Source organism: Heptranchias perlo, unplaced genomic scaffold, assembly GCF_035084215.1.
Source record: "Heptranchias perlo isolate sHepPer1 unplaced genomic scaffold, sHepPer1.hap1 HAP1_SCAFFOLD_122, whole genome shotgun sequence".
NCBI lineage: Eukaryota > Metazoa > Chordata > Chondrichthyes > Hexanchiformes > Hexanchidae > Heptranchias > Heptranchias perlo.
Window position 1 is genome coordinate 775,407 of NW_027138451.1, and position 10,640 is coordinate 786,046.

The following is a 10,640-nucleotide window of genomic DNA, read 5'->3' on the forward strand; positions in this document are numbered from 1 at the left end:
CAATGATCCTGTGATATCCCGGCCGCTCTGTGCTGCTGCCCTTGGAGTGTTTGATGGGACAGTTTAGAGGCAGTTTTACTTTGGATTTAACCCGTACTGTACATGCCCTGTGAATGTTTGATGGGGCAGTGAAGAGGGAGATTTACTCTGTAATCTAACTCGTGCTGTACCTGCCCTGTGAGTGTTTGACGGGACATTGTTGAGGGAGCTTTACTCTCCATCTAACCCCAGCTTCCCAGTTTTCACCATATCCATCAAACCCAACTAAGTCCTTCTCTCCATGCCTCTCAACCCACTTATCAAGCTTCTCACAATATCCCTCAACCCCCATCTCTCAGTCTGCTGTCGTAGCTCTGCAGCTCTGTTTAGATGTTTGGCTGATAAAAACGTGCGTGTGAAACCCCACGGAAAATCTGTGGGAAGTGCAAATCTACCGAACGGCTTGCCCGGTCGGTTCAGCACTCAGCAAAATTGACCTTGCTGCTTTTAGCTCTGTGACGCAATGGATACGTCATTGTGAGTAAATGAAACGGTTTTAAAGGTTGTGGGTTCAAATCCCACTAGCGTTGTATTTTAGATAACGGCTACATAGTAATGATACTGAAGGGTGGGACCTTGTAATAAAAACCCAAGCTGTTCACCGATGTCCTTCATGGAAGGCAAACAGCCATCCCGACGCTTCCTGTTTTAAGAACATAAGAAACAAGAGCTGGAGTCGGTCACACGGCCCCTGGAGCCTGCTCCGTCATTCAATCAGACAATGGCTGATCTTCTACCTCAACTCCACTTTCCCGCCCGATCCCCATATCCCTTGATTCTCCTCGAGTCCTAAAATCTTTCTATCTCAGCCTTGAATATATTCAATAAATCAGCATCTACAGCCATCTGGGGTAAATAATTCCAAATTTCACAACCCTCTGCGTGAACAAATTCCTCCTCCTCACAGTCTTGAATGACCGACCACTTGTCCTGCGACTATGCCCCTGGTTCATTTCTATCTAACTAGGAGAAACAATCTCTCAGCACCTAACTTGTCACGCCCCCTCATAATCTTTTATGTTTTAATGAGATCACCTCTCATTTTTCTAAACTTCAGAGAGTTTAGGCCCATTCTACTCAACGTCTCTTTATAGGACAACCCTCTCATCCCAGGAATTAATCTAGTCAACCTTCATTGCACTTTCTCCAAGGCAAGTATATCCTTCCTTAGATAAGGAGACCAAAACTGTTCGCAGTACTTCAGGAGAGGTCTCACCAAAGCCCTCACAACTGCAATAAGACTTCCTTACTCTTGTCCTCCAAACCCCTTGCAATAAAGGCCGACATGCCATTTGCTTTCCTAATTGCTTCCTGTACCCACGTAATAAATTTTATGACCTAGGTCACCCAAGTCTCTCTGAAGTCCAACGTTTAATAGATTCTCACCATTGAAACAATATTCTGTTCTTCTATTCTGACTGCCAAAGTGAATAACTTCACATTTCTCCACGTTATACTCTATCTGCCACCTTCTTGCCCACTCAGTAATTTTTTTTATATCCCTTTGCAGATTCTTTGTCTCCTCCTCACAAATTGCTTTGCCACCGAGCTTTGTATCGTCAGCAAAGGTGGATACAGTACACTCGTTCCCTTTATCTAATTAATTAATGTAGATTGTAAATAACTTAGGCCCAAGCACCGATCCTTGCGGCACCTCACTAATTACAGACTGACAACCTGAGAATGACCCGTTATCCTTGCTCTCTGCTTTCTCTCCGTTAACCAATCTTCTATCCATGCTAATATATTACCCCCAACCCCATGCGCCCTTACTTAATGGAACAACCTTTCATGTGGGAACTTATCGAATGCCTTTTGAAAATACATGTAAACTACAGCCACTGGTTTCCCTTGATCTACCCTGCTGGTTACATCCTCAAAAAACTCCAATAAATTTGTCAAACAAGGGGCTCCAGTCCCACTCGACTTTCTTGATACTTAATTCCCTCTGATCTGGATTGGCGAATCGCTCTCAAGGAGGAGGCTGATCGCCAGCTCAGGGGATTCATAGAGAAGAAATGAAAACATGGCCAGGCCAAAGTGAATCTGCTGTGCTTCCATTCCAATCTCTGCACTCAGTCCCCATTCAGTCTCACTGCCCGTCTGGACATTATAATCTCCAGGCAGTAAAGATGACCTCACCGTATTGAAACACCTCTTGATGAAACTCTTTGAACGGAATCCAGTGTCCGGGCAAGCCTCAGTCACACGCTGAAATCCCCCAGGATGATGTGACACTTCAGCCAGTTCCTTTGTCTGAACACAGAGACGGATGGAGTTCGGGCGGGGTCGCAACATGTGAGGAAACCACGTTCGATACAGACAGAGGGGGAGAGAAACGGGATAAATTAAAAAATGATAAGTTCGTGTAATTAAACTGAGTTTTAAGTCCTGAGAAGTATCGGCGGAAGGGAAGAGTGATGGAACGAGGAAAAACAATATAAACTAAAGGGTACAATTCTAATAGGGGCGCAGGAACAGAGAGATCTGCGGGTCTCCGTACACAAATCAGTGAAGATGGTAGGGCAGGTTGAGAATGCGGTTAAGAAAGCATACGGGAACCTGGGCTTAATAAATAGATACAGAGAGTTCAAAAGCAGGGAGGTTATGTTGAACCTTTATAAAGCAGTGGTTGAGCCACAACGAGAGTATTGTTTCCAGTTCTGGGCACCGCACATTCGGAAGGATGTGAAGGATTAGAGAGGTTGAAGAAGAGATTTACGAGAATGATTCCAGGGATGAGGGACTTCAGTTCCGTGCATAGACTGGAGAAGCTGGGGTTGTTCACCATTGAGCCAAAATCTTGGAGGAGATTTGATCGAGGTATTCAACATCATGAAGGGTATGGACAGAGTAGATAGAGAGAAACTGTTCCCATTGGCGGAGGGGTCAAGTACCAGAGGGCATAGATTTAAGGTCATGGGCAAATGAACCAAAGGCGACATAAGAAAAAAGTTTTTGACACAGCGATGGTTGTGATCTGGAATGCAGTGCCTGAGGGGGTGGTGGAGGCAGATTCACTCGTGGCTTTCAAAAGCGAATTGAATCAGTACTTGAAGGGAAAATAATTGCAGAGCTTCGAGTATAGAGCGGGGAAATGGGGTTAGTTGGATTGCTCTTGCAGAGAGCCGGCACGGACTCGACGGGCCGAATGTACTCTTTCTGTGCTGGAACCATTCTATGACTATAATTCTAAGAGTGTTCTAGATAAGAACATAGTGGAGAGCGCTGGCTCCGAATCTGCGGTAAATTCACTCCCTGCAGTTTGAAACACTCCGTTTTTCTGATATTGAGAAGAATCTTGTTGCTGTAACTGCAAAACCAATTTGAAATTTCACTTCCTGTCCGGTCTCGAGAATCAGGGGATGAAACTTTTGAAATTGTCGAATGTTTTCCTATTGAAGTGAAGTGAACCGTGCAAATCCGGTTAAACCGGCGGGTCGGAATCCCCTTAGATTTAGAATCCAGCTCTTCAATCTCTTCGCTAAAACAGCTCTGGTTTAAGAATTAAAGTCGTTGACCAGAAGCGGTCCCGCGGTGTTGGTGTGTCTTTAATCTCCACCATGAATGTTTAGCTCTCCCCGAGAATCAGTTTGTCCAACGTCCTCAGACAAAGATTCGTTCCCTCCTGTCGACTTGATTTGGGAAAATACAGAACATCAGCGAACAGCTGAATTTTTATTCCGCAATTGATTGATATTATTTAATGGAAATATAAAGGAGCAGGGGGCACTTTAACCTCACGGAGATGATTCGATGCAATTGGAAACCCGTGGATGGGAATCTGTGGAACTAATTTAAATCGGCAGTCAACACAGAGAGGCTGGGAAGCAAAAAGCAAGGGCTTCTGGAGGCTGCCAATGAGGAGAAGGAAAGATTGTTCTCGCTGCTCTCTGGAGCACAACGGGTGGAAAAATGGAAGCAAAGAAACAAACAACATGAACTTGAAGGCACCGCTGGGATTTGAACCCAGGATGCTCTGTTTACAAGACAGGTGCTTTAACCATTGAGCCACAGCGCCCACATTGCTTTAAATCTTTCCCAACGTTATGGTATTGATACCTTTGTCAAGCGACTTTGTTGAGCCTTCCCCTTCAGAGCGTCTGCGCAATAACATCGATCTTTTGTTCAACGGTCTCAGCCTGAGAAACCATGGAAATCAGTCGTGACCTTCTCTTCCTTATCCCCTGTCAGTACATCTTATATCTAGTCCTATTCATCCTGTTTTAATCCCACACTCTCTCCACACTATCTGGTCTTACCCTATTGCATTTCTGATCTCTTCCCACGAAATGTTAGTGAGTACTGTGTGTGATACACCCGGCCCTGACCTCCTCCTGTGGGTGACCTCCGGCAACTACTGCACAATAGTTTGTTTTACATTAGGAAATGTGTATTAGCGCTAGTCTACCCGGTGTACCTATTCTCACACAAACGGCAATTTTGCTTCAGATCATTTTAATTTTAGAAAGTCTTACTGGATAAGACAAGTTGGACATTCAAAATTTGGTGAAGAGATGTTGATATTGTTCACTTGAAATAATTAGTGTACAACTCGATGATGCTGTACATCGGAATAGAAAGCGAGATTGAATGAACAGGAACCGTCTGAAAGGATGGCTGATCGGCTGTGGGTGGCAGCGAAGTTTTACATGGCTGCATGGTCAAATGCCAGCGTTTCGTTGAACTTCGGGTCTTATTTTCACTTTGAGGTTTTCACTGATTGATAAATGAGAAGTCCGGAGATCGAATCCCTGTTAAGTCCCACTACGCTTCCATTTTAAGTGAAAAATCACCAATTGGCGTCTCAGATTTTTTCATAGCTGCAGACGGCAGGAACGTATTTTTCCACGAAAGATGGCAGTGATGGATAGAAGGAAGGAAGATGGGAGGGATCAGAAATAAACTCGACTGAAAAGGAACAAAAGACTGAGCCTGAGAGTGAGATGGCAGGAGAGAAGCTGAGAGGCTGAAGTCTGTGACTTTTCTCAGTCACTTTTTGCTGCCTCATACTTTATTTGCCGTTATTGAACAATCTTAATTGGCTGCGGCGCGAATAATTGCGTAAATACAGCGAATTGGCGATCGCCGTTGAAGGCAAACGTGGGCTGAGCGACGAAAACAACTTTTATCGTTTAACCGAGCCTTTCGGAGGAGCGGCGGAAATGTTCCAGAAATTATTGGGCAAATCACAAATTCCCGTATCTCACTTTCTGCAACATTTACCTATCGATAATGGCGCACGTTGTGAATTCATCATTGTGGCTCGAGGTCCCAGCAATTGCAGGATTATAATGATAATGAAATAATTCTGGTCCGACAACAGTGAGACCTTGTTCCGCTCCGGGTTCCAACAGCCTTCTCTGTCCCTGCTCCGTCCACTTATCCCAGTTATTCACACAGAAAATGAGGCAGGTCCAGTATTGTAACAAACTGGTGAAAGAGAAAATCTGTCTCCTTCACCCGGAGAGAACAAGCGTCGAACAGGGAACCAAAGCAAATGGCGGCAGAGAACAGGCCTGGAGATCTCAGTGAATCAGCCGTCGGTGACATTAACCTCCCGATCAGGTCAATAAACACCAGACAGTTGTTTCTATCTCTCTGCCTGGTGCTGAATCCAGATATAAACGGTGGTCCCTGGGGCAATTGGTGAAAGCAGAGTGAAACCGATCAGGGAGAAAACAGTGTCGGCGACAGAGACCAGACCGGGATCCCGAGCCACACGGGCTGGATCCAATCACTGTGCAGCTCATCGCTTCAACCACCTTCGCGCTTCCCCCTCGGATCAGTTTCACCGAAACCGCTTCCTGTTTCTGGGTCAAATTCAATCTGATCGAGCGGATCAAACATAAAAATCGAACTCATATTTCTCCAGGAGCGCAGTGAGCAAGATGTGGTTCCAGATCATATTCCTGATTCTTGGAACACTAATCCCTGACTCGCCAGCACGGGATGCAAAGACAATTCTGATTGAACAGCAAAAAATGAGGGTTTTCACTAATGTCCCGTGGACGAGATTTACTGCAGCGCTCACTGAAACCTCTGTGGGGAAACAACGTTGGATTTCAAGGATTCCTCAAAATATTAAGGAACCGGATTTCAGTGAACACTCGGGAATGTGCTCCAAATATTTCCTGGATGAATGAATAGAAAGTTTTGTATCCAAGTTTGCAGATGACAGTTAGATCGGAGGCACAGTTACCTGTGTGGATGGGATCAGAAAGTTACAAAGGGACAGAGACAGATTAAGTGACTCGCAAAACTGTGTTAAATGGAGTTCAATGAGGGGAAGTGTGAGGTAATTCACTTTGGATCCAATCAATCGGAAAATGTTCTCAATGTCGAGAGATTAGGAACAGTGGAGGAGCAAAGGGATTTGTGTGTCCATGTACACAAATCACTAAAAACGATTGGACAATAAAAAAAGGTCATCAAAAAGGTTAAAGGGATGTTGACCTTTATTTTAAGGGGACTGGAATACAAAGAGGAGGAAGTTATGCTTCAGTACATCTGTAGAACTGCGTTCAGTTCTGGGCACCGCCCCTCAGGAAGGATAGATTGGCCTTGGAGGGGGTGCAGCGCAGATTACCAGAATCATAACTGGTCTTAAAGATTTAAATTATGAAGACATGTTGCATAAACTCGGATTCTGTCGCTTTCAGTTTGAATGGTTGATCTGATTGAGGTATATAAAATGATAAAACGATTCGGAAGAGTAGATACAGAGAAACTATTTCCTCTGGTGGTGGGGGTGGTGCGGGGCATAAAATTAGAGCTCGGATTTTCACTGGTGAAATCAGGAAGCACTTTATTACGTTGCACATACAGACAATAATGCAGTTTCTGACCTCATACATTCTGCAAGGTCTTACTTGATAACGCAAGTCGCACATTGAAAACGATTTTGGTAAAGAAGGCCTGATAGCGTACAACATGGACTTGGATGGACGGGGCAGAATTTCAAAGTTTGCAGAGGACGAGACAGAGAAAAGATAAATATGTACAGACTTGGTACAAATCTAATAACTGGGCTGATTGAAGATTGTTGAAAAGGTTTGAAATTAGATTTCTTCTTGATGGATAAAGTTAACCCTTTATGTTCCACCTCCCATATCATTTGCTGTTCCCGCCAATTTTCCATTCGCTGCAAACAACAGAGGCAGCAAGGAAGGACAGAACAATCTCTCTCCGAACCTTCCTCTCTACTCGAACTTTATCCCATGAGATGAGGTGAAAAATTCCAATTATTCCTCTTCATTGAAACAAAATATAAACAATCCAGGGACACAGACTTAAAACACCGCTGTCGGACAGATAATAATAACATTCAAGCCCATTTTGATTGTTCAAAACTTACGTAGGGCCGCCTCAAATGTTCAATACAATAACGACGGGGATGGGATTCGGACCCTTACGAACAGAAACAATTGATTAGCCGACCATTTCTGGATCCAAACAGTAGAAATAAAGTCACTTTTACACTATTTCCTGCCCGTGCACCCAGATCGACAATGTTGAAAATGTCGGGTCCACTTCTGTAAGCAAAGGAATTTACGTATTTCCGTTCCATTCGGTCAGTTACTGTCAGAAACGGTCGGGTGTTCAACAGTGCCGGCGCCCGTTGGAAAAAATGCAAAAACGACCACGGCCGGACTTCAATCTGCAATCTTCTGATATCATCGCGTTTAATACCGAAGTCAGACGCCTTATCCACTAGGCCACGCGGCCGCTGTTGCAAAGTTTCTGCACAAGATCTTAAACCAGGGGCAGGGGTGGTTAAGACTCTGCTTGGATCTTTCTCTTAATTTCATTTTGTTGATGTTGTCCATTCATTGTTTTCTTTCTTGTCGCAAGTTGGCTTTGCTGTTTCCGACCAATCAGGAAACTGACAACCGAACTCCCGCTGGGTCTCCGAGAAACCTACAATCAGAATTAGCAATTTTCAAATCTTTGATCAAAGTGTTCAGCCTCCAAAGCGAATCTCTTTCGCACTCAGCCTGAAAAATAGAGAGAGGGGAAATAAAATAAAAGACAAATCGGTAAACTAAAAATGTACACGGAGAACAACACCGAGCGGAGAATGTGAACAGAATTTACTATCCAACCCGACGGGCCAAGTGGCCTCATCCTGTCCTGTAAAATACGAACAATCCCCAATTCTGCTGGGTCTGATTATTATTTTCTGATTTTCTTTTTTTTGGTAAATATAAACGCGGACGGGGTCCCGCACCACGGGGAAAACGGGTCAGATCCAGACCTGGCGCTCAGTGTTAATGTTAATATTGAGCACGGGATTCTATCCGTGTAACAATAAAATCGCGGGTTTCTTGCTTTATATTCGACACATCCCCTTGCTGTGTGTTTAATCAGGGCATGGAATGTTTTGCTGGTTTAATGATCTTCATTTTGCAGGAAATTAGTAAACTCGTCTCAATACATGAGATTTCCAGTTTCTATTTCGCTAAATGGAGTTGAGGTGCAGATCAGCGATGAGCTGCTGTGACTCCGCCGCGCCGGTTTAACCGGAATTTGACGTTTCAGTGAAGTGAAGTGAACCGTCTCAATCCGGTTTATTTCTTTATTTGTAACATTGTTCATTTTGAGTGACAGTTTGATCGAAAATCCATTGAGAGTTCAGTTGTCAATTTTCTGATCAGTTTGAATCTGAAGAAGATAAAAATATGGAAAGAAAAACATTACAAAGGTCAAAACTCGAATTGATACAATCACCTTCTCTTCACCTTTAAGGACAATTAATTCTCCCTGCTACCCCGTTCAATATTCATCTCTCCACTCGCGTCATTACAATACATTATCTGGTCATTGTCACATCACTGTGCTTGGGATCTTGCTGTGCGAAAATTGACTGCCTCGTTTCCTACATGTCAGCAGTGACTGCACTACCAAAAGTGCTTCATTGTCTGTAAAGCGCTTTGGGACGTCCTGGGGTGTGAAGGGCGCTATCAAAAAACATTATTTCTTTCGGTGGCCCCATGTGCCGGGTCCCATATCGGAATCCTGCCGACCAGCGCACGCAGGAATCATTGGGCGGTAATTTGGACAAGTGGTCCAGTTATGACACAATGTTTTCACTGCTGTGAACTGGGTTCAATTCCACGTTAAAAAATACTTTTTACAAAAGAGCTGAGAAGCCAATAATATTAAAGATAACTAATCAAAGTCTAAAAACAATTATTAAAGCCCTGCTCAGAGTGTGAATTTCAAAGATTCGATGATACTGAGGGTGGAACTCCCGATTCGTGTATAGTTTTAATTTAAAATGTTTATTTATTTATTTGAATTGATTTCATACCGAAATCGTAAACAGTCTATTCCGATCCTTGTTTTGCCGAATCAGTATTTACAATCTTATTACACGAGCTGAATAATCTGGAACAAAACCAGTCAGAAAAATGCACCAGACGACTTCAAATGTACACCCTGTGATAAGGACAATATTACAGCCGAAGGACACATTGAAACGGTGAACGTCTCAGACTGTAAATCTGACGGACAAGTCAATTAATTTTCCGTTTACGGCCCTGGGTGGGCTCAAAACCACCAACTTTTCAGTTAATAGCCGAACGAATTGATTGATTGCGCCACAAAGACGGTGAAATCATTGAGATACTAAACCATTAATTGACCGAGAAAATGATGCGACCGCAGTAACAGCGGTCTGTAATGTTTCACCATCTTATTTGAAAATACCAAAATTAACTGACATTTCTTTTGCTCTGCGTTTCGTTTAATGGCTTTGCATTACGTTGTTTCTGTGCAAATGGAATAACATTTCAGATTTGAAGTTTTGCGTTTGTCCGACATTGATCCCGAGGATCTGGCGTGACCGGTGAAGAAGTCAGTGACTGAACCCCAATGACTAACACTGACCCCTCTCTACACTCAATATCAGTCGTCAGCGGCTTATGGCCTTACCAGCGTTTTATACAGTTCCTTCATTACATCACTGATTTTGCATTCAAAACATCGGCGAATAGCGGAGAGCATTTCGTATAACTTCTTCACAACCTTATCTACCTGTACTGCCACCTTCAGGGACCTGTGAACATGCACTCCAAGGTCTCTCACTTCCTCTGCCCCTCTCAATATATTCCCGTTTACTGCGTATTCCATTTTACTGTTTGCCCTCTCTAAGTGCGTTACCTCACACTTCTCCGGGTTGAACTCCATTTGCCACTTTTCCGCCCACTCCGACAACCCATTGATATCTTCTTGGAGTCCACAGCTATCCTCTTCACTATCAACGACACGGCCAATTTTTTGTCGTCTGCAAATTTGTCCCCGACATTCAAGTCCAATTCATTAATGTATACCACAAACAGCAATGGACCCGACATTGAGCCCCGTGGCACACCATTGGAAACGGATTTCCATTCGCAAAGACATCCATCGACTTTTACCCTTTCTTTCCTGTTACTGAGCCAATTTTGGATCCAATTCGCCTCATTTCCCTGTATCCCATGGACCTTTACCTTTCTGACCAGTCTGCCATGTGGGACCTTGTCAAAAGCCTTACTAAAATCCATGCAGACAACATCCACTGCACTTCCCTCATCAATCCTCATTCTCACTTCCTCAAA

At 43.8% G+C, this 10,640-nt stretch overlaps 1 non-coding gene across 1 annotated transcript; it reads right to left on the reverse strand.

The window, feature by feature from the left end:
• Positions 1-3,987: 3,987 nt before the first annotated feature.
• Positions 3,988-4,060, reverse strand: trnat-ugu (transfer RNA threonine (anticodon UGU)). Its single transcript has one exon. It is a non-coding gene; the product is annotated as a tRNA-Thr (tRNA).
• Between the last annotated feature and the right edge of the window lie 6,580 nt (positions 4,061-10,640).